The 27,153-nt window shown below is 35.3% G+C and overlaps 1 protein-coding gene and 1 long non-coding RNA gene across 2 annotated transcripts in view; one reads left to right on the top strand and one right to left on the bottom strand.

Annotated features, from left to right (window-relative positions):
• The window catches only part of LOC136027528 (zinc finger MYND domain-containing protein 11-like), a 447,024-nt gene that overhangs the window by 62,411 nt on the left and 357,460 nt on the right, over positions 1-27,153 (bottom strand). The gene's annotated exons all lie outside the window — the stretch shown is intronic.
• LOC136027526 (uncharacterized) lies at positions 1,824-25,971 on the top strand. Its single transcript, XR_010617619.1, has 3 exons — positions 1,824-2,210; positions 10,527-10,666; positions 16,914-25,971. It is a non-coding gene; the product is annotated as an uncharacterized LOC136027526 (long non-coding RNA).

Here is a 27,153-nt window from a genome sequence, read left to right as displayed (position 1 = left end):
TGTCATCACTGTAGCTTCCAATATTCTAATCTTGGTTTGTAGGCTTATCTTTCTATTCTTCCAAACTTTTTTTAACTGTGAAAAAACACCCTGAGCTTTAGCTATTCTACTTTTAACATCTTCACTGCTCCCACCATCTTTACTAATAATACTACCAAGGTAACTGAAGCTCCCAACCTGATCAATCTTTTCGTTACCTAAGGTCACCTGTTCATCTTCACTTATTCCTAACCTTAGTGACTTAGTCTTCTTAACATTAATTTTCAAGCCTATTTTAGCACCCTGAACTCGTAAAACCTCTAAAAATTCATTCATTTTGCTCACACTTTCATCTAATATGCTTAAATCATCAGCATAATCTAAGTCCAGGAGCGTTCTTCCTCCCCATTTGATTCCATGGTCTCCAATTGCCTTTCCTGTGCTCCTTAAGACGAAGTCCATCAAAATGATCCATATAAAGGGGGATAGAACACAACCCTGCTTAACTCCTGATTTAATACAAAACCAGTTGCTAACCTCATTTCCTACCTTAACCGCAGCAGTATTATTCTCGTACATAGCGCAAATCACTTTAATGTATTTTTCTGGTATACCATATAACGATAAGACCTTTGTTAACGCTGTTCTATCAACAGAATCGAAAGCTTGCTCATAATCGATAAAACTAAGGACCAAAGGTGTTTGACAACGAAGGGACTTCTCAATTATTAACCTAAGAGTGAAAACATGGTCGACACATCCTCTACCTTTCCTAAAACCGCATTGTTCTTCCCTTAAAACTTTGTCTACAGCATGTCTCAGTCTAAAAAGTATCATATTACTCAGTAATTTGCTACCTACAGAGACCAGACTAATGCCTCGATAATTCCGACATTCACTCTTGTCACCTTTCTTATACAGTGGTTTAATTAAGGTTTTCCTAAAATCATTGGGTACTTCCCCTTTTTCAAAAATCATGTTCATAATCTTCAGTAGCTTATTCCTAGCCTCAGAGCCACCATATTTAAGGAACTCATTAATCATACTATCAGCACCTGGGGCCTTATTATTTTTTAATCCTTCTAGTACTGTCGCTAATTCTTCCTCACTAAACAAATCTTCCTTCACATCCAAGGTATCACAAACTTTTTCATTTTCATCTATTTCTTTTCCTCTATATTTTATATTATATATTTTCATCTATATTTCATACATTACTACTTACCAATATAGGTGATGAATAGAGACCACGCTGTAGTCGAGTGAACACGGGTGACGTAGACATTCTAATGACAGCAAATTCATAAGGCGAAGGCACGAACTTGAATTTTCGCTCTGGAAAGGAAAAATATTTAGCCATGATCCTATCTTTATGCCTAAGATTCAGAACAGAGACAAAAATAGGGTCCGAAACGGGGCGAGAGTTCGAGCGGGAAGGGCGCTTGGTCTTGTTTCTAATTCTGTACATTGCCGTGAATTTTATATCCTTCGAGTTTTGTACTGGCATTCCTGATAAAAAGTCATGGACTGTCTCTTCAATATTCTCACTATCCTTATTAGGAATTCCGCGAATCAGCAAATTTTTGTGTTTTACGTACAATTCTGTACTCAAACACTGTTCTTTAACCGCTATTGTTGCATTTTTCAAATCAGAATTCTCTTGTTTCAGAGCTGAATTCTCTATACGAAGATTTTCGATCATTTGCTTTAAGTCATCCATACGCTCGTCAAAATGCTTTTTTGTGACCGACATCGTTAATTATGCAGTAAAAATTCGCCTCCGTAAATGAAATTAGCAAAATGACATTTCAAAGGGACTTACAGGCATGGGCCCCTTTCTGCATAAAAATCAAAGGGGCCCCGTAACAAACAGCGCAAAAATTGTGAAAAATCCAGATGCGGTTATTAAACTCTCACAGTCACAAGCTAGATCTTGCCTTGATGAATCCTAGATCGCTACTGACAATTGACAAAGATTCATTTGGCTGATATGAATAAATTGACAATTCTTTATATTTAAGTCAAAAAGCCACGGCTTATTTAATCTACCAATTAAAGGCAAGCCGACACATCAATTAAGACAGGGCTTAAGTGTGACATTTACGATACTCAGGGAACATATTCGTAGACAGAAAACGTTGCAACTCTGATGGTATATTCCCTCCATCACCACCATCAAACTTTCCGACATTTTGATTGGCTGGCTGAGAACTAGTAAAATAAATAAAACTGTAAGTATAAAGCTCTTTGTACCTCCTATAGATGTATAGTCGACTTGTTTTAATGGAAAACTAGGCTAACAAAAGTTACAGGCCTTTGGTGTGTATGATTAGCCTATATTAACAGAGCTCAGACTCCACCCCGTTAATGTGCAAATATATACCCTGCATTGCGTACTGATTCCAAATTCATTGTTCTTGATCAAGTAAAACAGAAGGTAAAAGGTAAAGGTAAAGGACGGCATTGGACTTTACAGTCCGTACTGGCGGTGCTGATCTCCGTTTCTTGGCCCCTCAGCCAGGAAGTGCAATGGGGGGTTGGGGGCCAGCCATCCTGTGCTTTCGCACACCCTTCCTGTTTACCTTCCCCAGATTTCTCCAGGTACCCATTTAGAGCTGGGTCGACTATGGCTAAGCTTACAGAGTCAAGCCACTGACCCCTGTCCCAAACTGAAGAATTGAGTAGACTGAGATTCGAACCCGCGTCCTCTCAGACAAGGGATCCCGAATCCAGCGCACCAACCCACTCGGCCAGGACGGCTCTAAAAAAATTCGTTAAAGGACTTGTTAAATGCTTTTCCCTGGCAGTGACTGGGATTGAACCTCGCATCCAGTGAATGGAAGGAGCGAACATATCCACATGACCACTTCCAGGGTCAAACAGAAGGCTTTTTGGTAAATATGGGATAGTCTATATTTCTTACTTTTAAATTAAAGAGTATAGGTTACTGCTTCATGCTTTTTTTGTTATTTACAAATTTGGCTGTTTAGTTTACATTTTATTTTAAGCACTTTATATATCTTTGAAAATACTAAATTTCTCTTCAGTTTTTTGGTCGCTAAAAGGGGTTAAATCATTGGCACCAAACTTCCAAACTTATTGTTTTATTATAGGGTAAACCAACCAGTAGTCGGTCACAGACATAATCTCAGGCAGAATCTTTGATTGGTTTGCAACATGCCCAAAACTCAGTCTCTCGAGCACCTGATCTCAGTCAGAGACTTGCTTTTTCTGAGTCACTTCTGAAAAACCTGTTTAGATATTCTTTGCTGATATCTATGACTCAGGCTCTTTGTCTGGTTATTAGACATTTTAATGTCTTGAAATTTGTTATTTTAAATTGGATTTTCAGAGAGAAAATAGTGGATCCAGGATTTTCTTCGGGGGAGGGCATAATAGGTTGCTTAGATAAACTTGCAAACAAAAAAATGCCCGCAAAATAAAGGGAACCTCAACAATTATGCGTTGTAGGGTAGAGGAAATGGTCTAAAGTATTAAAGAGTTTGGCCTTTATTTTAATGTTTTAAGATGAACAGAGGAGGTGATATGTTGTATAATGTGGAGCTTTAATTAGATGAAAATAGGCAGTAAAGTGGCCATCATTTCTCACAAAAATTTAAATTAATAAACTTTGCGCTTCTCAATTTGATAGGTGCAGATGGATAAATAATTCGACTGGAGAAGGGGATAGTGTTCCTCTGAGACTATAAAAATGAAAATTTCTGTTTGGGGGGTGGGGGTACAAGAAAACTAAAAAACGCATAAGAAATTATTTTGATGTATTTTTGTTACGTTTTTATTTATTCAGACAAACATTTTAGGGGGGATGGGGGTTCAACCCCTCCCCCCTCCTATATATGTCCTTGAAACCCTACCTTATTTTGTCTAAAGGCAGAGGAATCAAGCTGAGTTGTTTTTTTTAAAGAGGAGTTTTTTTTGGGGTGGGGCGAGATGACTCCGAAATTTTTGTTGGGAGGAGGGAAACTCCAGTCGTCATGAAGAATGTGGGGTACATTTTTTTTATTTATATTTCTTTTTTGCCCGTCTTCTAACTGGCTTTGTTGCTAGTTTAATGTAAGTGCAGTATAAAGTACTTTGGTTTACTCTGTAAAACCCAATTTTCCTTTGTTTAAGTTTAATTATTTTGTCTACTATTTAGTATATCAATTAACTATTTTAGGATTATTATTTTTTAATTATTTATTCTTACTTTATATATAAATTTTCTAAACCATACATATAAATGGAGGAAATTAGAAGCTCAAGTTGAAATATGGCATTGTTTTGAATAGATTACGATTTTTAAAAGGATGGGGAATAATTGAACTTTGACAAGCATTTTCCTTTGTTTAAGTTTAATTATTTTGTCTACTATTTTATATATCAATTAACTATTTTAGGATTATTATTTTTTCATTATTTATTCTTACTTTATATATAAATTTTCTAAACCATACATATAAATGGAGGAAATTAGAAGCTCAAGTTGATATGGCGTTGTTTTGAAGAGATTGCAATTTTTAAAAGGATGGGGAATAATTGAACTTTGACAAGCATACAAGAAAGATACCTTCCTACTAGGACGTAATAAAAACGTCTTTATAATCGTTTTTATTGCAGTTCTTTAATTCAAAATCCTTCTAAGGATCGAAATCTGTTCAATAAGACATATGCTTGAATTGTCAATGAATAATAAAGAGCCAAGTTAAGCCAAAAATGAGTAGAAGTAAATTCAAATAATTTCCCAAGCGTAAAACTACTACAAATCACCATAAATAAATGCATTAAACCCAAAACGAACAGAAATTGCAATAAATAGCCGATTCAAACCCAAAACACGCAAACATTAACACAAGTATGGTTGAAAACCTCCTCAAGACCAGAACATAATTTGCACTTTACTGAAAACGGAATACATTTTGAATGTTTTAACTTTTTTCACTTTAATAAATACAGAAGTAAGAACACTATAAGGAATAAATATCAGAATATGTATAGTAAACTAACAATCCATGGTTACTTTTTTTTAGTAAAGTGCAAATTAGGTTCTGGTCTTGGGAAGACATGGATGTTGTGAGCCCTACTTCTTTTAATTTTTACTCGTCTTGAGTTTGACTAGGTTATCTATTGTAATTTCTGTTTGTTTTGGGTTTCTCTTATTTATTAATGGTTATTTGTGGTAATTTTATACTTGAAAGATAAGAAAAATAAACTTGTAGAATTTGACAACACTTGGATTGAAATCTGTTCAATAAGACATATGCTTGACCTTTTGCAAAAAGTTCCTTACCCAGATAGATAACTGCTTGATTGACTTTGCATCCTTGCATTTTGTGCACTGAACATATCCAACAGAAGATTAATGGAGGTTGTCTTCTCTAAATGGTTCCATAGTTAAATTAAGTTGTTAACAAGCATTATATTTTTTTCTTTTTTTAATGAAATTTTTTGTTTTTAATTTTTTTTAATAAAATCTTTATTTATGGCACTTGGTATTAACCAAGTGACATATAGCAATTGCAAATTCTGTTGGTCTGTTGGTCCTGGTTTTGCTACTTTAGGCACTTCCAGGTAAGCTAGGACAACAAAATTTGGCAGGCGTATAAGGGACTGAACCAGATTAAATTAGAAACAGTCTTTTTCCTGATTTGGCCATCTGGGGGGGGGGAGGAGTGGGGGTCTGTTAATTCAAAAAAATTGAAGTATTTTAAACTTACAAACGGTTGATCAGATCTTAATGAAATTTGATGTTTGGAAGAATATTGTGTCTCAGAGCTGTCATTTTAAATCCCTACTGGATCTGGTGACATTCAGGGAGGGGGAAACCTAAAATCTTGGAAAACACGTAGAGTGGAGGGATTGGGATGAAACTTAGTAGGGAAAATAAGCACAAGTCCTAGATACATGATTGACATAATCGGAACGGGTCTGCTCCCTTTGGGGTAGTTAAGGGGGGGGGGGGGGGTAATTCTGAAAAATTAGAATTAATGCAGTATTTATAACTTACGAACGGGTAATTGGATCTCAATGAAATTTGATATTTAGAAGGATATCGTTTCTCAGAGTTCTTCCTTTAAATCCCTACCAGATCTGGTGACATTGGGGAGGGGAAAACCTAAAACTTGGAAAACTCTTAGAGTGGAGGGCTTGGGATGAAACTTGGTGGGGAAAAGAAGCACAAGTTCTAGATACATGACTGAAATAACCGGAACGGATCTGCTCTCTTTGTGATAGTTTGGGGGGGGGGTGATTCTGAAAAATCAGAAAAATTGAGGTATTTTTAACTTACAAACAGGTGATCGGATCTCAATGAAATTTGATATTTAGAAGGATATCATGTCTCAGAGCTATTACTTTAAATCCTGACCGGATCTGGTTACATATGGGGGGAGTTGGGAGGGGGAAACCTAAAACTTCGAAAATACTTAGACTGGAGGGATCAGAATGAAACTTGGTGGGAAAAATAAAAACCTGTCTAAGATACGTGACTGACATAACCAGACCGGATCTGCTCTCTTTGGTGGAGTTGAGGAGGGGGGTAATTTTGAAAATTGAGGTATTTGTAACTTACGAAAGGGTGACCAGATCTTAATGAAATTTAATATTTAAAAGGATCTTGTGCTTTAAAGCTCTAATTTTGAATTCCGACCAGATCCTGTGACATTTGGGGGAGTTGGAAGGGGAAACCGGAATTCTTGGAAAACCTGAAAATTGGGGTATTTTTATCTTACAAATAGGTGATCGGATATTAATGAAATTTGATATTTAGAAGGAATTCATTTCTTAGAGCTCTAATTTCAAATCCCGACCAGATCTTTGACATTGGGGGGAGTTGGCGAGGGAAATCTTGGAAAACACGGAGTGGAGGAATCGGGATGAAGCTTCGTGGATAGAAATAGCAAATGTCCTTGATATGTGATTGACCAAACTGTACTGGACTCACTCTCTTTGGAGGACTTGGGGGCAGGGGTTCAGTGATTTGGCGAGTCAGGTGTTTCTGGACGTGCTAGGACGATGAAAATCGGTAGGCGTGTCAGGGGTCTTCACAAATTGACTTGATAAAGTCGTTTTCCCAGATTCGACCAACTGGGGGGCAAAAGGGAGAGAAAAAATTAGGTATTTATAACTTACGAGTGGGTGATCGGATCTTAATGAATTTTGATATTTAGAAGGACATCCTGACTCAGAGCTCTTATTTTAAATCCTGACCGGCATTAAGCCTTTTATTTTCCTTTTAAATCAATCTATTGATTCACAGAATTTTGTTGGAGCTCATATCATATGATCTCTTGGCTCTTAGCTCTTCTTGCCTCGTCACAAGTGCCATATGAGCTCTTAGCTCTTGTTTCTTTGATACCTTTTGTTCAAGCTTAGTCTAGCATAACTTATCCAGCTAAATCCATAAGTTTTCGAATTTTTTTTTACATGTCTATTAATGAAAAGTGGTCGTTTATTAAATGGACATTGTTACCAAAGCTGATAGCAAAAAAAAATACTTACCTTTTTTGTTACTTTACTGATTTCCGTTTTGATACTGGTACCAAAATTTGTGCTTTTTGGTTAACCGTCCAGGGCCGTCCGTCCGGGGATTTCAGACGGCGACAACAGAGGGGTAGGCTTTGCCAAAGATACAGACTTGAAAAGAAAATTTCGATCCTGTTTTGCACGGGCGGAATAGCTATCAACGAGAGATTTGCGGTGGAGGGAGAGCGCCTTCGAGAATATACGCTTCGTAGTCAGTCTGATGCTATTAATGGTACCAGATCTTGGGCACCCACAATCTTTCCATACCGAAAACCAGAATTTTGCTCTATGACAAGCGGCTACCAGCGAATGATTCTCGGGCCATTTTTACACCATCCCTTTACGAACTTTTACTTTAGGTACCGCTAACCTCTCAGCATGAAGGAGAGCGTGACAAATTTCAATACAATAAATATTGAGACAAATTCGGACTTCTTCTTTAGAGAGATCTTTCGGTTTTTGGAGGAGATTAAAGGGAATACGGATTTTATTAAGAATTTCTTCTGTCGCCAGAGCAAATAGTTGCTTATCAGCCTTAAGCCAAGCAAGACGAAATTTAGGCTGTTGAGCTTCCTGGCGGGTTTGGTGACCATTCGAAGAGACAATATGTACAGAAGATGAGACAGGAAGGTGATCAGAAATTTGATAGTCCGTTACTACCCTAACATTTTGAACAGTTAAATTATGAGAAATGGCAACATGGTCTAGATTTGACACACTAGAGGAGCTGTGAATATATGTAAAATCCCTATCTTTTCCTACCACAGCAAGGTAATCACCAAAAAGATTCTTAATCAAAGAGGTACGAGATGATTGTAGAGAAGAAATCTCAGAAAAGTTGCAGTTGAAATCTCCAATTACTACACAAGAAAAATCCTGGCGCTTAATTTTAGATATACATGAATTTAGTTTCTCACAAGAAAGGGCAAAAAGACGTTCTGAATGCTCATCTTTATAATCTGTTGCTAAATACACGTTAATAAATACACAACTTTCAATTCGTACTGCGAGAAGATTGTCAGACTTTTCGAATAGACTGGACAGAACACATGACCGAACAAACGTAGCTAGGCCTCCTGAAGGTCTTCCTTGGCTGCCGCTCTGTTTAGCTGGGACTTTGTAGGCCTTGGTGGTATGATTCAGTTCTAGCAGGTTTTCACTTTGCACGGTAATAAAGTGCTCTTGAATGCACACTACATCATGTTCGACACTTAAATCACAAAGGATTGGGAGCTTCTCAATGAACGAGCCATTGATGTTCCATGAAATGAAGCTATAGCACTTGCTATCGCTCATGATTTCTGTAGTTGCCTGTTTTCGGGACAACTAATACTGTAGCAGGTATGACCCGGCACTTTACACTTTACAAAAAGGGAGTTTTGAGCAGGGAGCTTCGCGCGTGGAAATGTGCTCATGCGAACCACATTTTGAACATGTTGATGGAATTTTACAGTTGGAAGCTAGATGGCCTATCCTGTGGCAGTTGAAACAACGGCGCGGAAGGAAGACAAATTCTTGGGCTTGTAATCGTTCGTAGCCACTTCTAACCGAGTTTTCAAGGAAAACTTCAAGATCACTCCGTGTCTGAAAATATACTTTATATATTCTCGACTTTCCACACTGGTTTACCTTCGTATATTTTGGTATTAATTCTTCGAGCTTCGAGTGATCGATATCCTCCGGCAGGCGCTTGACCACGCCGATATAAGCAGATTCTTTTAATGAGGCATTTAGACTTAGGCTTGATGTTTTCATAGTTTCAACTATTTTCGTGGCTGCTGTCTTAGTTCCAATGACAAGTTTCCACTCGTTTTTGGTGCACTTTAATTCCGTAACGTCTTCCACAGAGTTCAGGTACATGGAGTCCAAGAAAACCTTGCGTTCGTTTGGGCCTTTAAGGTCAGTTGGTGGGTTTTTCACCATAACAGCGTATGACGGCTTTGAGGGGGGTGCACAATTTAAGGATTGCTGAGAGGGCTTAGGCAGGCTCATTTGAGGGTGGGTTAGCGTTGCTAGAGCACCGTCCAACTTCCTAGACATTTCGTTTATTTTAGAAATAGCTGTGGCGCTAACGGCATCGCCTATTGCGGGAACTTCACAGGGGCTGAATATCACGAATTTAGGAATGTTCACTTTTTGCTTCGCGGCGTTTACTAAGGTTTTCGACATTTCGAGAATATTGTCCTCATCTTTGGCACGGATTACTACTCTATTAGGCTCATTAAGTTCTGTATGGAGAATTCGTTTAGCTAGTATAATTGTCTCCTGGTCGTAGTAGCCTACCGCTGATTTGATAATTGATTCCATTTTAATGCCATCGTTAAGCACTCTGCTAATGAAGTTCAATAATGCATTTAATATCAGTTTCTCACCCATCTTACGAGTCCCATAGACAATCCAAAAGCGTAGTCCTTTAAACCGGTTCTGACGTCAAAATCTTGATAGTTATTGTAGATCAGAAATTCACTGTAGGTACTTATCAAGTTCAAAGTCCCAAAGTATCGATATTTAAGTATCGATATTAAGCAATTTGATATTTAAGTATGGATTTCAAATTCACGTAGTAAAAATGTCAATAGCAAATAAATCTAAACAATCGGATAAATAATGTCTCTAGGGAAATCACACAGGTTGAAGCCTTACTCAATTGAAAGGTTAATATCCAAAAAGAGGTGTTTACTGAACGAACTCTGAATGAAGACTGATATATATATATATACATATATATATATATATATATATATATATATATATATATATATATATATATATATATATATATATATATATATATATACATATATATATATATATATATATATATATATATATATATATATATATATAAAATATGTATACATATAATATTGTATATGTTACATACTATATTTTTTACAGTGTATAAGCTTTATTGAACAATAGGGATAAAGTCAAGCAAGAAAAAAAAATTATCATTGAGTTAACCACTTCGGCTAGATACCTGTTAGATCGATATAGATTTATGAAATTATTTTCTTTTGCAGACACATATCAAAGCCACTATCTCCCCCAACAGAACGGACTCTTCATTCGAAACGTGTCCAGAGAAGACGCAGGTATTTTCACCTGCCGAGCAAATGTTGAGCTCACAGCCGAGTTTAGTGAAAAACGAATTTCTTTGAAAGTAAGGATTGATTTCCGAATAACTTCATTTCTTTCTAAAAGTTATGATTTCACTACCAAATATTTGTGAGAAATAAAAAAAAAATACTGAGATAGTAAAAAATTTTAATATTTAATGCCCACTTTGAACGACCAAAATTTTACAATTACCATGATGCTGCTTATTAAATATGCCATAAATGAGGAATCTGATCCGATATAGAACAAAGGTTGTAAAAAAAAATCGAAGAAAGTAATATCCACCGAAAAGGTTTTCTATAATCCCTTCTGTTATAATCTAGATGTACCCTTCTTGCCCCTCTCCCGCCTAACTTTCTTACTCCTATCCTTCTGTTCTTCCTCTCTTAACCTCCTGCACCTCTCTCCCTTACTCCCTTTTGTGTCCCATGAGGAAGGAAAAAGGGGGAAAGATATCTCTCTCTCTCTCTCTCTCTCTCTCTCTCTCTCTCTCGTCTCTCTCTCTCTCTCTCTCTCTCTCTCTCTCTCTCTCTCTCTCTCTCTCTCTCTTCATTTTTTACTGTCTTGATATGAAGATTTTCTTTTAAAATCTGGAATTATATTCTCCTGAGTAAGAGCAGAGTTTTGACGATATCCAATAGAGTAATTTTTATTTGAAAGTGCTCTATATCTCTCTTGGTCTTTTGTTTCTCCCTTTCCCATCTCCTCTTCTTTCCCAATGTGCATTGTGTCTCATATATATGTTTTTTTTTGTTTTTTTTTAACGAAAAAAGTATAGGTTAATCGTTTCATTAACAGAGAAGGAGCCAAATTATTCTAGTTTTTGTCATTTTTTCTGACTACTGCACGTGCAGCTGCCATCTCTTTAGTCATTGCTTTTCCTCTATTTTCCTTTGTAGCTTAGCTGACTGATTCGACTTGCATCTAAAACACATAATGTAACGTTGTTCCTTTCAACGGAGCACAATTATTTTCTCGTTAATGTCTTTGTAAAAAAAGAAAAAAAAATACCCAGTATAGTTTTAGTTTCAAAATTTTCGAAGATTCTATAGTGGCATGGATATACACTATCATAAACCTAGGGATTTTCAATTTCATTTAACTCGCGACCCCAGTTGTTCTTCAGGTCAATCTGAAGGAAGGAGCAAAATCCCCTTAAAGTCTTTTCATTTTGAGGAATATACTTAGATTAAGCTTTGATAATGGGCCCGAAGGGGATGGTAGATCCATTCTTCCTGTCAATAGCAAGCCATTCTTCGGTCAATAAATCCTCTACCTTTTCTAAAGCTGCTCTGTTCTTCTCTTATAATTTTGTCTACAATATCTCTCAGTATAAAAGTATTTTATTTCTTAATAATTTGCTACCTACAGAGACCAGGCTAATGCCTCGATAATTACCACACTCATTCTTTTCACCTTCTTTATCCAGTGGTTAAATTAGGGTTTCCCTAAAATTGCTACATACTTCCCCTTTTTCAAAAATCATATTCATAATCTTATTTCTAACCTCAGAGCCACCGTATTTGAGAAACTCATATACCACATTATCAGCACCTGGATCCTTATTATTTTGTAATTCTTTTAGTTCTGTCGCTAATTCTTCCTCACAAAACAAATCTTCCTTCACATCCAAGGTATAACAAACTTTTTGTTTTCTTCAGTATCTTTTCCTGCAACTGTGTCTTGGTTTAGCACATTCTCAAATGCTCTGCCCATTTCTCTTTAACTCTTTTCTTATCACTAATTGTGACCCCTATCCTATCTTTAACTGGGACAAATGTGGATTGACTACTAATTCTCAATTTATTAACATGACAGGATAATATTTTACTATTATAACGTCTAGCTGCATCTTCCACATCCTCGGCAATTTTGCCGATTAGAAATTCCGATCTAGGATTTTGCCAAATTTTGATATTTAGAAGGACATCGTGGCTCAGAGCTCTTATTTTAAATCCCGACCGGCATTAAGCCTCTTATTTTCCTTTTTAAATCAGTCTATTGATTCATAGAATTTTGTTAGAGCTCATACCGTATGATCTCTTGGCTCTTAGCTCTTCTCGCCTCGTCACAAGTGTCATATGAGCTCTTAGCTCTTATTGTTGATAGGAGTTTGAAACCTTCACAGTAAAGGTTGTTGTCATGTTGAATCAATGGTGTTATTTTTGTTGGATTTCTTTTTTTCTTGTGAGACCCCCCTTTTGAAAGTCAGACTCAATTCTTTTGATGGGTAACAATCAAAATTTTTGACATAATTATTTTGTTCAACATAGTTAAAAGATCTGGAAATTATGTCTTTGAGGATGACACCCCTCCCCCTCAACAGTCCTAAGGGCAAGGGTTGTAACTTATGCCTAGGAGCATATAAGGTTTGTATAGAAAGGGTGATTGTATAAATTTCAGAGAGGGCTCATTGAATTGGTAATCAGAAGTTCTAGTGCCTTTTTTAAGATTCAGAGTGATTGGAGGGTGCATACCCCCCCCCACATGCACACACTTTATATTTTCACTAAATGTAACTTAGAAATTTTTAGATGAACAGTTGTTGCTGCAGAAACTTCAAAAAAGCTTTCAAAAACTGTCATGCTATTGACAGTTTAATCTATTATTTTATTTTGTTAATGTTCCGTTTTCTTAAGTGCCTTGTCCGTTTGTCTTTGGATTTCATCAGTCATTATGTTTCTTTGGCCAAAAATGTACTATTCAAAAACTTGCGGATTCTCAATAAACTGAAACGCAGTCAATAAATTATAATTTGTACATACCCCACATGTAACTCCTAAATGTGTTATCTAGTCTTTTCCTTAGTCGAATTAGTGTCTGAACAAATCCTGGTATTATATGAGATTGTCACACGATTATGAGATTGATAATGATGGATGATATGAATTGACGCCCTTTACTTCTGAAGTCACTAAAGCCTCTAGGCTTTTTTTGTTTATGTTGTTTTAGATATGTATTACTGGAGCTTTTTCTAAGCTTGCAAAATGGGCTAATAACCACCAAAGTAGCCTTTGATAACGAACCCTTACGCTCATAATCCATATGTCACTGTTGCAGTAGTAAAACCAACCTAATAAAGAACAATCTTTGGGCCATAGAAACTGAAAATTTTTAACAAAAATTTGTTCTTTAAAAATGCTCAACTAAAGGAAATCCAGGATTGGTAACTTTAATTCACTATTAACTCGACTGTAATGTGTAGTTTCGAAATTTTGAAAAAGAAAAAAAAAACCTGAAATCTCTGGAAAATGGCCTCAGATCTAGAAATTACCATTGGAATTGCCATTTTCAAAAACTTTTCATTGGATGTTTATAGCCTTTCTCCTCCAAATTCAGAAAATTGTCCGCACAATTGTGTATCCTTTTTTTTTCTCTGTGTCTTTAGGGAATCATTGGATTAGTTTCCAGAACGTTTAGAGCTATGAGGCTGGGTAAACTCTATTTACCAAGGTATTCGTAAGGGGATTCTATGGTATAAATATGAGTTCGATTAATTGATTAGAATGGTGCCAGATGCAGTGGATAGACCGCCTCATTTCCATCAAATTGTCTAATGTCCATTCTGTTATAAATTTATTGCTATACTTACGCAATGACTTATTTCACAATGGTATATTGCTCTGGACCTAGATTACGAAATGTGAGGTTTCGAGTTAAGTCTCACGTTCTTACTTTTTTCTGCAAATAGCAAGGTAAATGGCAAGAGCTGCTTATGATTAAAGCCTTTAGTATTGTAATAGAAACAGTGGAATAGTTGAAAAAAGAAGGAAAAAAAATGCTTTGGTTTGTGTAGTTTATTTCAATAGCACTATTTTATATTTATCAGACGGAAACTTATAAGTTCATAATTTAAGGATCTTGCAACAGCTTTATCATGAAGTAGGTTTTCCATTGATTTCTTGGTGCATCATCGCATATGGAGATAGGTCTTGAATTGTTCGCGAGAGGTCGTGGGTCCAACTTTTATATTCTAATTTTCTTATTTTGTGCATGGTGCCAAAGTAATATGAAAATTAGTAGGAAATTCATTTTTTATTCCTCCTTAGCCTGTAAATTACAAATTTTTTTAAATGTGTTCAAAGAAAACTCTGGGGCCAAAAACAAATTCTAATTTCCTCGATTCAGAACTTTTAGCTGTTATTCAAGTAAACTTAAAAGTGATTCCTAATTATTAGAATCTCTTATTCTCTGCTTTTTTTCTAACCTTCTCTCTGTACAAAATAGGCTATTTGCTAACATGCACATTTAATCTGTTGGAAATTAAAAAAGGTACATATTTAACAAAAAAAATACATTTTTGAGTGAAAGTAAAGAGCAAAGTTGAATGTCGAAGCGAAAACGAAAGGTGTGCTTAACACACCTTTCAATTAGCATTGCCATGTTATCCTCAAAACTACCTCTAGAGACTTTGGCATTGGGAACACGTAAAACCTATGTTTTTTTTTAAAATAATTTTTGAAATTAATTTATTAACAGTAATAACAAATTTATTTATGAACATAATACAAGGTACCCAGAAATTTTAGAAACCTCAGGATTTGGGGGTGGGGAGAATGGGTCTTAAGAGCCCTCCCGAACGACTCGGCATTTACAGCACGTAGAATTTTTTTTTTTTTTTTTTTTTTTTTTTTTTTTTTTTTTTTTTTTTTTTTTTTTTTTTAGTAGTTGTAGTAGTAGTAGTACTTGTGAAGCTAAAAATTTGCCAAAAAATCTAAGTAATTTGTTTAAATACTCGCATTAATTTGATTTAATTTTGTCATTTCATAGGTGAAAACATACATACAAAATGAATTAGATCATGCTAAGCAGCGTGTTCAGGAAAAAGAATTGGACATGAATATTGTAATTAGACAGATTGAACATGAGGTTAATAACCTCATAATTTATCTTACTTAAAATCCTTTTTATTTTTCCATTTGATAAAAATAATAAAGGTAACGAAGCGAATTTGTACAGATTTACTATTCTAAAATTGTGATGAATTTTGTCATTTCATAGGTGAAAACACACATACAAAATGAATTAGATTATGCTAAGCAGCGTGTTCAGGAAAAAGAATTGGACATGTATTAGTATTATTACATGTATTAGTATTCATTTTTAACATAAAATGCAATTCATTTTTAACAAATCGTACTTACGTAAAATTCTTAAATAAAAATTATTAATAAAATTCAAAACTTAAATAAAATTCTTTTTATTTGGCTTGCTTTCTCTTTTCCGTCTCAATTTTACACGAGGAGTGGTTAAAAGTAATTGTCCGGGGTATTAAAAGTAATTGTCCGGGGTATTGAATTATCTAGAGGATACTTTCATAGTAAGGGGGCTCCTCCGTGGAGATGGGGTCATATTTTCTGAAATTATTCAAAAAAAGATAAAAAATATAGTAAAAAGACAAGTTTTTTTTTTCAACTGAAAGTAAGAAGTGACATTAAAAATTTAAACGAACCAAATTATTCTGTCTGTGAATGGGGTTGCCACCTCCTCAAAACCTCTCTTTACTCTTAAGTTTGAATTTTGTTGCAATTTTTTAAGAATGATTCCTGAAACACTAGGGTCGTTTAATTAGAACAGCAAGACGCTCTTTCCAAGAACTAAAAAACTTTAGCGTATAGAGCGAGGCGTTGAGGAAGGGACAATCCCCTTCATCTAGGTATTAATTTCTGTTCGTTTTAATTTTTAATGTTGCTATTTACTTTCAGTTGAAAAAACTTGTCAGTCTGAAAACAAGACGTTTTTAAATGTTGGACCATTATCTTCTGGTTTTTTGTTATTTTTGTAATTTTATTTTATTTTTTAATTTTCAAATACACAAAAAAAAAATGATTTTTCAGAATAGGGCAGGTGTCATAAGACTACTATTGCCCCAAGTCTAGCTAAATTAGCAGCAAACAAGTTTCATCTTCCTCAATGAGATGATTTTGCATATTTGAACTTTTTTGTATTACTTTTCTATTCTAAGTTCGACAGCTAGTTTAAAGATTTTGTCAAAAAAACAAATAATTATCTAATAGTAATAATATCTAATAAATAATAATATCTACAAATGTAGATAATTTTGTTACTTTGTTATACTTAATAATAAAAATTGTTTTAGTAATAGCATCGATTTTTCTAATTCCCTGCTTTCTTTAGTTTGATTTACGGAAAAAGTAGATGTATTATGTTTTTACTGTTTTCTGTTTATTTGGTTTTGAAATCAATATTAGTCAATATTAATCAAAAATATTAATCATTATATGTAATTATTATTATGGAAGCATAATAATACATTATTATACTTCCAGTGGGCTATATGGGTAAGGTCCACAGGACTGCCGTGGAAATTAAACCTAAAAGCTGGAACACATTCTCATCGTCGGCTGATGAAACTCTCCTGAGGCTGGTTCTTGTTTGGCCTCGAATAAAAATAGATGGAATCTTATGAATGAATGAAAGAATGCGTCTTATTGCCTGCTGGTCCTTACTTTCAGTTGAAAAAACTTTTTTCATTTTTATATTGTCATTGTTTGTTTTATAAATAATACAAGAAAATCCTGCGCCACCTTCTTAGAATTTCTCTTTCCCCGTGACAAATACCTCCAAAGAAAGATCATTCCACGTAGCTCCCATACATCAACCCCCCAACCAAAAATATCCCCCCAAAAATGTCTGTACACTTTTCAATAACCATTACTGTATGTAAACACTGGTCAAAGTTTTGGACTTGCAGCCCCTCCCAGGGAATTGTGGGGAGTACGTCGTCCAGAAAGACATAGTTATTATCTTTTTTGATTATGCTGAAAAAAATGGCTATCTCAAAATTTTGATATTTTAACTTTGGGATAAAAATGAGCTTGGGAGGGGGCCTAGGTTCCCTCCAATTTTTTCGTCACTTAAAAAGGGCACTAGGTTAGGTTAGAACTTTTAGTTTCAGTTAGAATGAGCCCTCTCGCAACGTTCTAGGACAACTTGGTCGATACGATCACCCTTGGAAAAAAAAAACAAAAAAAACAAACAAATAAACACGCACCTGTGATCGGTCTTCTGGAAAAAAATACGAATTTCCATATTTTTGTAGACAGGAGCTTGAAACTACTACAGTTCGGTTCTCTGATACGCTGAATGGAATGTTGTGATTTTCGATAAAATTTTACAACTTTTAGGGGGTGTTACTCCCTGTTTTCCAAAATAGGGCAAATTTTCTTCGGCTCTTACAATTTGATGGGTTGGCCTTCATTGGATGAAACTTATATTTTTAAAATCAGCTTAAACATCTCATTCTTTTGATGTATCTATTAGTATCAAAATTCCGTTTTTCAGACTTTCGTTTACAATTGAGCCGGTTCCCTTCTCAACGCCCCGCTATTTACGCTAAAGTTTGACTCTTTCTCTAAATTCTACTTTATTAAACAGTAAAAAACTTTAGCGTAAAGAGTGGGGCGTTGAGAAGGGAACAGGTCCTTTCATACATGGAGTAATTTCTGTTCGTTTTAACTTTTAATGTCGCTCCTTACTATCAGTTAAAAACTAGTTTTTCTATTTAATTTCTGAACGTTTTTGAATTAATGCATGTTTGATTTTGGCTCTCCGCACGTAAATTATTAAAATGAAATTTGCATATTAATTCTTTTTCTGGCTAAATAGCTTTCTGTTAGTTTTGATCAGACGATTTTGAGAAATAATGGATGGGGAAGGAGGCGTAGCTACCCTCGAATTTTTCGGCTACTTAAAAAGGCAACTAGAACTTTTAATTTTTAACAAACGTTTTTATTAGTTAAAAATATACGTCACTTACGAATTAACTTACGTAAGAAACTTCTATATTCTTATATTTTTATTATGTATATGAGGGGGTTTATCCTCTCGTTAATACCTCGCTCTTTACACTAAATCTTAACTTTTGTCCCAATTCTTTAAGAATTACCCTTCAATCAGAAGGGCCGTAGAATGAATAGTTGAAATTACTAAAAATACTTTATCATAAAGAGCGAGGTATTTAGGAGGAGAAAAACACCTCATATGCGTAATAATCTCTGTTCGTTTTAAGTTTTAATGCTACTCCTTACTTTCAATTGAAAAAACTAGTGTTTATTTTTTCATTTTTTTTTTTTATAGTAATGCTAGAAAATCCTGCGCCCTTTTCATTGAATTTCTCTTCCCCCATGACATATTCCTTCAATGAAAGATCCTCCCACATAGGGACTGTGGGGGAGTTAAGTCATCCCTAAAGACATAGTTTTTGACTATGCGGAACAAAATGACTATCTCAAAATTTTGATTCGTTGACTTTGGGAAAAAAAATGAGCGTGGGAGGGGGCCTAGGTGCCCTCCAATTTTTTTGGTTACTTAGAAAGGTTACTAGAACTTTTCAATTTCGTTAGAATGAGCCATCTTTCGACATTCTAGGACCACTTGGTCGACACGATGACCCCTGGGAAAAAAAAACAAAACAAATAAACACGCACGTGATCTGTCTTCTGGCAAAAAATGTGGAATTCCACATTTTTGTAGATAGGAGCTTGAAATTTTTGCTATAGGGTTCTCTAATACGCTGAATGCGATGGTGTGATTTTTGTTAAGATTCTGTGACTTTTAGGGGGTGTTTCTCCCTATTTTTCGAATTAAGGCAAATTTTCTCAGGCTCGTAACTTTTGATGACAAAGACTAAATTAGATGAAACTTATATATTTAAAATCAGCATTAAAAGCTGATTCTTTTGATGTATATTTTGGCATCAACATTCCATTTTTTAGAGTTTCGTTTACTATTGCGCCGGGTTGCTCCTTACCGTTACCACGAACTGTTTGATAGCAACTTTGAATGAATGAACTTTGTTACCCGTAAAAGTATAAAAAACACAAAGTACGGAGTCTTATAAATAAACAAAAACGATAAACAGCGAAGAAAAAAAAAATTCAAACTAGCAAAAGACAACATGGACAAATTAACCAGTATCAATATGGAAAAAAGGCTGCAGAGGGTCATAAACGTGAATAAAGTTGATAGTCTTTTTACATGAATCACCACTGGAAGACCGAATCCGAGAAGGCACATCTATTAAACCCAATCGAGCAATTATTGTGTTGCGAGAGCAACACTTTGGTTTTGTCCCGTTTTTTTTTTGTTGTTTTTTTTTCCCTATGCCGCCGATCTCAGCTTATTCCTGGAAACTGGTAAGGGTCTAACCTGTGCGGTTTTTACGGAAAGTGTGGACCTCAGGCCGGATTGATGAATATGACATTACATTTTGGAAAGCTCCGTAGAACTCTTGCCTGGGGCTAAAAAGGATGGTTTTTGCTTGTCCTCGAGCCAGAGCCTATGGTGTGCGAAGTGAAGTGGAGTTATATAGCCTATGTCAGAGAGGAGTATCTGAAGTTGTGCAGCCAAGCTTTCGTTTCATCAAACCATGTTTCTGCTTTCGAGTGGAAAGCTCCGTTCTAGCAGGCAAGCAGGCAGGCACCAGTTTCAAATTGAAGATGGACTAAAATCTATAAAGTGTTAAATATATGCGGTAGTTCCCCGGCCCCACAGCCAATATATCTTCTTTGAGTGATAAATAGAAAAATTTACAGAAACAAAAAAGTGCGATTTTCCCTCGGGTCCGAAAGTGCTGCCATCTATTGTTTCTAGCCATTTCTGTTCGTGATTTCAGCTGACTTTACCATTCTTTTTTTTCTACTTGGGATTGCAATAGAGAAATGGTATCAGATATACCTCTTAAACTTTAAAAGTTCTCTCATTGCTAAAGAAATTAGAGCTTATCCTTTGCTCCTTTCTAAGTGGTGGTGTTAGAAAGTTGGCCTCCGGCAAAAAAGTCAACTTTTAAACTAAGACAGATAGAATTTTTTTTTCAATGACAATCGATAGACCTTGATGAGCTGATCAAATTATATGTCATCCATTTTTTGTTAAAAAAATTCCTTCATGACATACACCAGTTTGAAAGTTTCAAGGGGTTGACAACTTCAGTGGTAAGGTACACACACACTTGAACCAAAAATAGGCCGATACCAATTGTGAGATATGTAGGGGACTTCCAAGCAACAGTCGATTATTAGCTTATAATCATCTTTGGCAATGAGGGGTTTGCAACTTTTGCTGATTGGTGTACCTATTATCTGTTTCTGGTGTAATTGATGGTAAAAACAACTTGGTTCCCGATTGTAAGACATGTAGGGGAGTTGTAAGTAATAATCGGCTGTTAGGCTACAATGACTTCAGCGACAAGGGGTTTGGAACTTTTGCTAGTTGGTGTACCCATTATTTGTTTCCGGTGAACTTGGATGTATATCCCGGGAGAGGGACTTGTAAGTAAGAATCGGTTGCTAGAGGAGGCTCACGAGGGGCTACAAATTTGTGCAAATTGGTACACATCTATGGAATCAGGGACCCATAAATTTCCTGTAATGACTCGCCATCCAATAATAAGCGATCCTGGATGGCGAGTCATTACAGGAAATTTATGGGTCCCTGATGGTATTTTGATCCTGAAAAGTTACAGATAGCTTTATAATACCAACTAGATTACATAAGATAATGTTCCAAGTTTCCATCCGTCACGATGTCTACGATTGAAAAGGATAAAGTTCAACCGGCTGCAAAGTGACATTTAGGGGTCTAGTAAGTAATAATCGGCTGTTAGGTTACAATCATTTTCAGAGATGAGGAGTTTGCAACTTTTGCTTGTTGGTGTACCCATTATTTGTTTCCGGTTGAACTTGATGTCTATCTCGGGAGAGGGACTTGTAAGTAAAAATCGGTTCACTTTAGGCTAGAAATTTGTCAAAATTGGTGCACATTGTATTCGATCCCTGTAAATCTGTCGGTAAGAAAGTTCATATCGATGGTCTATCAATCACTGTAACCTAGAATTAAGATGTTACGCAACGGGTAAAAACGATAATACAAAACAATGAGGTAGTTTCGTAATAATTAATAGAATGTCATCTATGGTATTTTGATCCTGAAAAGCTCCGGATAGTTTTATAATTAATACCAACTAGATTATACAAGATATTGTTCCTAGTTTTCATCCGTTACGATGTCTACGATTGAAAAAGATAATGTTCAACTGGCTGCAAACTCAATTTAGTCCCTTTTTCCGATATCCTTTTGCTGTTGTTTTTTCAACGCTGAAGAATTTGATCATGTGATTACTGATTGTGTTCTTCTTTGAATATGCCGTTTTGAAAGCTTTGATAGTTTTGACAACTTCAGCATTTAACCGATAGCGAAGAAACAAAACCAAAGTGTTGCTCTCGCAACACTTTAATCGGCAAAGCCGGACAAAGGTTGCCGCAACACTTCACGTTGCCCAGGCAACGTAGGTCTAGTTTTTTTTTGTTTCGGTGCCATCTAGGAAGCCGGAGGAGGAATTTGCAATATCTGAAATAAGCCGTACGTAGAGTATGTCGATCTTTCTTACGAAACAGATGAGCCATGCCTGATAAAAACAAAAGAACAGGAGCGTAATAAGCGTTATAAATCATGCACAAACCGTTGCGGTTGTAACAGCTTTTGTTTGGGGATATTTTTCCGTAAGCGAAGCCGTAGGTTTTTCACGGCTTGATTCACTAGGGATGAACAGGTAGTGGAAAGTGTTGGGCCGAAACACAGACCAAGCCAACGAACTAAAGAAGAACATGGCAGAACTGCAGTCCCAGCAACAAATGGAGCGACCGCATAAGGGCTATTAAAACAAATAAACTCGCATTTAGACGCATTAACTGACAGTCCAATCTTAAATAGTTCATTGGTTAATATACTAAAATTAGAAAGCAATCCACGGCGAGTCCGGGCAACAAGAAGAATGCCATCGGCACATGCAATAGAAGACAAACCAATATTACCGTAAAAAACAGAACTTCTAAGGGGACGCAGGCACGATGCAAGTACGCATTTAAATATACTAGGAGACAATACGGCACCTTGCCGAACTCCCTTAATAATTTTTACCGGGTCAGATATTCGGCCATTCCAGGTAACTTGAATTTTAGACTTTGAATACCAAGAAGACAATAAACTTAGTACGGAAGGATTAACATCTGAAGACGCAAGGGAAAATAGAGCCTGGGAGTGCACAATATTGTCGAAAGCTCTAGAAATATCAACAGTAAGACAGTATAAAGACATTTTAGTTTTTACGGGATCTTTCATGATTCGGCTTAAAACATGATGTGCATGGGAGCAGTTGTAATATGCATTCCTTCAGGGCCGATGTTACCCACATCGGTCCTCATAATTTGTCCTCTACAAATTAAAATAAAGTTTAATTAAGACATTAATTGACTATAAAGAGTTTTAATGGTTTTCATCGTGATAGCCATATCCTTTTTTCACTTCAAGTCATATTTTTCCAGTGAAGTGCCTGAAGATAAATTGCAAATTCTGGTTACTGGCGACATTGGACCGGTTGAATTTTGCAATACTGACACCATCAAATCTGTGCTTAAAGACCAATTCGAAGCTCGAAAATTAGGAAAATACACCGTCCTCCAGAAAGGATTTTCTATTACGTTTTTCCAAGGTAAAAAAAAATGTGGGAGGGTTGACAAGTTTTTACATTTCTTATTATTTTTCATAATTTTTAATATAGATTCTTCGACCAGTGTCGCATAAAGGTCTTCTGACAACCGGCGCGGAATTTTTTGGGTGTGTTATATTTTGCTTTAATAGCTTGTTTGTTTACATTGATGCATTTTGAGCTAGTATATTAGCTAATATAGTTCCAATTTGTTGTAAAAAAAAAAAAAAAAAAAAAAAAAAAAAAGATTTCCAGTTGCGATTCCCTTGGTTCTGAAACTTTTATTGAGGTGTCTTCACGGCCTGAAATTTTAATGAGATCTTCCATTTTATCTATTGAATAATATATTCTAAAGGATCGCTATTAGAAGAGATAAGCGGAGAGCTCAGATTCTTAAAACAATTACTGTGCTGCACATGCTGTCGCGATAACTGACAAGTACCATATTTTTTCTATACTTTCGAAAGGAATGGCTTTAAACAAAAGAAAGCAGTGGCAGAAAATAATGGATTTTCAGAATGGTAAAAATCGATCACAACATGATCGATTTGTTGTAAAAAAAAAAAAAAAAAAAAAAAAAAAAAAAAAAAAAAAAAAAAAAAAGAGATGAAGAATCCCTTACAAGATTTATTTCCAGTTGCGATTCCCTTGGTTCTGAAACTTTTATTGAGGTGTTTTCACGGCCTGAAATTTTAATGAGATCAAAAAAAGAGAACATTTCACACTAAGAATCAATACAACCATTTTTTTTCAATACAACATTCTTTGTCGCTGATGAGCTCCCTTTGTCAACAAGACAAAATTTGGTATCTACTTGTCCTTTCCGTCCAATGTTCCCTCACAGTTTCAGCTAGGTCGCTTAAGGCGTTAAAAAAAGGGTGAAAGTTCCCACTTAATACTCTTAAATGTTCCCGAGTTATTGCATATACGCCATATTGACATTCATAATGCACATAATGTCTCCTGAATTAGTTCAATATAGCTCTCGATATTCACTCGAAATTTTTATTTAATGCTGTTAGTTGTTACTGAAATATTATAAATGCGCCCTCTTTTTACCTTTATGTACACAGTTGCTTTTGACTTTGTTGTAAAATGTTTGTTTATTCCCTGAAAGTGTCTACTGTGGTCCATGGAACTTCCTGAGATACTGTCAATATGTCTTTTTGGCAACCTTGATGCACATAGTGCGTTTTTACTGTTAGTTGTTCCTGAAATATTATAAATGTGCCCTTTTTTTAACTTTATGTACACAGTTGCTTTTGACTTTGTTATACAATGTTTGTTTATTCCCTGAAAGTTTCTACTGTGGTCCATGGAACTTCCTGAGATACTGTCAATATGTCTTTTTGGCAACCTTGATGCACATAGTGCGTTTTGATTTTGATCAGTACCATCTGTACAATTATCTGAAAGTCGACTTAATACCCTAAGAAGTTGCTGAGATATTTTTGATATGCCCCTTTTTCAACCTGAATGCAGGTAGTATCTTATCGTTGAATTCAATTTGCTCTCTGATCATTCCTTGTAAGTTAAACTTGATATCAAAAGCTGTTCGTGACAGGTTGCGGATACTGTCTTTTGACAATTTGTTCTGGATTTATCTCAACATGCACCGAAGGTTCCAGCTTAATACTTTAAGCAATTCTTGTTATATTATATCAACTTTAAGCGATTCTTGTTATATTATAGGTTCATAATTTTGACGAAATGGATGCACAGAGTGTCTTTCGATTTAGTTTAGAATCCTCCCCCAACATCCTCTGAAAGCGTCTACTAAATACTCTTAGCCGCTCTTGATATTTTGCAGACGCGCCCTTTCGACTACTTAGGTGTATATAGTATACTTTGATTTTGTTCGACACCCTCCTCACCAATGATTGAAGGTTTGAACTTAATACCCTTAGAAATTACTAAGATATTGGAGATGTGCTCTTTTGACTACCTGGATGCACATATATTCTTATGATTAGAAAATGGCTCTTAGAAAATGTAATTTTTTTAAATCACACCTTATCTACCCACGAAAGTTTTCGCCCAGCAAATTTCTTTTGCGCCAAAAACTAATCCATACTACCCCCGCCCCTCCTTAGGTAGTGCTCATTTTCACATTTAGCATATTCTCTTGTATTGACTAATTCAGTTTTAATGAACACGTTTGTATCTGTGCTTTTCCTATATCACAAAATGTTCCAGGAAAGTCTAAAAGGATTTGTTAATAGCAAGCATAATTACATGTGAAGAAAAAAGGTCTTGACCAGAGATCGCAACCATCTTTAGGTTTTCGCTCTTGTAATATATTTAGCCAGTCTTCCAAATTTATCCTTTTATAAATTTTTTAGTTCGGAAAAACATATTGTCTATTGTCTGCAAATGATTGACTTTCCTTTTCTTTTCTAGATAATGAAGTAGCTGGGCAGTAAATTTGTGGCATTAAAACTCTGTATAAGCCTGTTTTCTGTTGCATTCGTCTTTTTGTGTATAGACGCTTATTTTTACATAAAAAGACAGTGCAGCAGAACTGGTTTCTTATAATTTTAAAGTTTAAATAAAACAAACAAGGGTTCTAAACCTCAAGTTAAATAGAATCTCAGTAAATGTCACTTATATTTTTTGCTCTCCTTTTTATATTTTACTAAAAAAATAGAACCCTTAAAAAAATTTTTAATCAATTTTCTTTTTTGCTCATCCTTCACCTAACGAATTTACTGCTCATTGAAGCTGTGCAATTATGTGGCCTCTGCTCCTGCCAAAGAACCTCTTCCTGACTCAACATACAAGAACATTTTTTATTTTATATTTTAATATAAATTTAATCAATAAAATATTGTTTCTTTGTATTCGTGCAAACTGCTTGTCGTTCTTAGAGCTAGGGATAGTTCATAGGGACGGAGTACAAGATAGAGAAAATTAAAATAAATACATAACTATGTTTATCAAAACAATTAATGAAGAGCACTTACTATACACGAACAACTATTGTATACTTTTAACTTTAAGCATCCCCTTTTAAGAAGGGGATGCCATGAAGGAAAAGTGATATTGTGGTTATGTTTCAAAAACAGTTTCGACAGACCTATTTTGGGCCCGCCATTTTATATTTGCGGATTAATGCTAAACTTAAAAAATGTAGCTAGGACTTTTTTATATATAGAGTGAACCTGATAAAAGTAGGAAAGGGGATCTTGCTTGTCCAAAAACCCCAATGCCAGGGTTTACTGTATCTATATGCTTACTAATGGCGAAATAATAATAATTATAAAATGACTAAAATAATTCATTCTTTCAAATATATTGACCATCGAGTAAAAAATAATTTCAATTGAAAATATATTGCGTATTCATTGAAGAGCCAATGCTACTAATTGTTTTGGGGAGTTAAATGAGGGTTGCACAACTTATATTAATGGCCTTTTCCGTTTCTTTTTGTGCTGGATTTCTTCATTCAATTTAGTCTGTTTGGTTTAAGATTGTTAACTTAGAGGATTCGACTTATGCCCGCTCTGATCTCTAAAATTGTGTCTTTTCTTTCGCGAAAATGCATCGTTTTCATGCATTGAATTTTTAAATGAAATAACAGTGTATACAGTACTTTTGCGTTGACGATAGCTTCTGGTCTATGGATGAGCATCCTAACCCCAAAAAACCTTTGGGCGTTTTCATGAGTATCTAGGCTTGTATGAGAAGCCTAGAGGAAAATTTTAAGACCCGAATAAAATTATTGAAAAATAATTTTGATCATCCTTCAAAAGAACTATGCAGTAAGGTCGTGGAAATATGGTATATATTTTATGACATTTTCCAAAATGTTGAAGATTAGCAAAAATATATATAAAACGCTTTTTAAACCGTCGATTGTTGAAAAGACGTTATACTTTTGACTGTCGGGGAGACCTGTACTTAACGCTTTCGGTCTGTAAAACTCGTGAAAATTTGGTTATAATAGATTTTGAGTTGATTGTAAATCGAAAGTAACTCTAGAACAAAAGAGGTTATAGCATTAAGTGTTAATTATTTATAGC

This window comes from Artemia franciscana, chromosome 5 (assembly GCF_032884065.1).
Source record: "Artemia franciscana chromosome 5, ASM3288406v1, whole genome shotgun sequence".
Lineage (NCBI taxonomy): Eukaryota > Metazoa > Arthropoda > Branchiopoda > Anostraca > Artemiidae > Artemia > Artemia franciscana.
The sequence above is the reverse complement of the archived record's forward strand: the minus strand, read 5'-3'. Positions and strand labels throughout refer to the sequence as shown.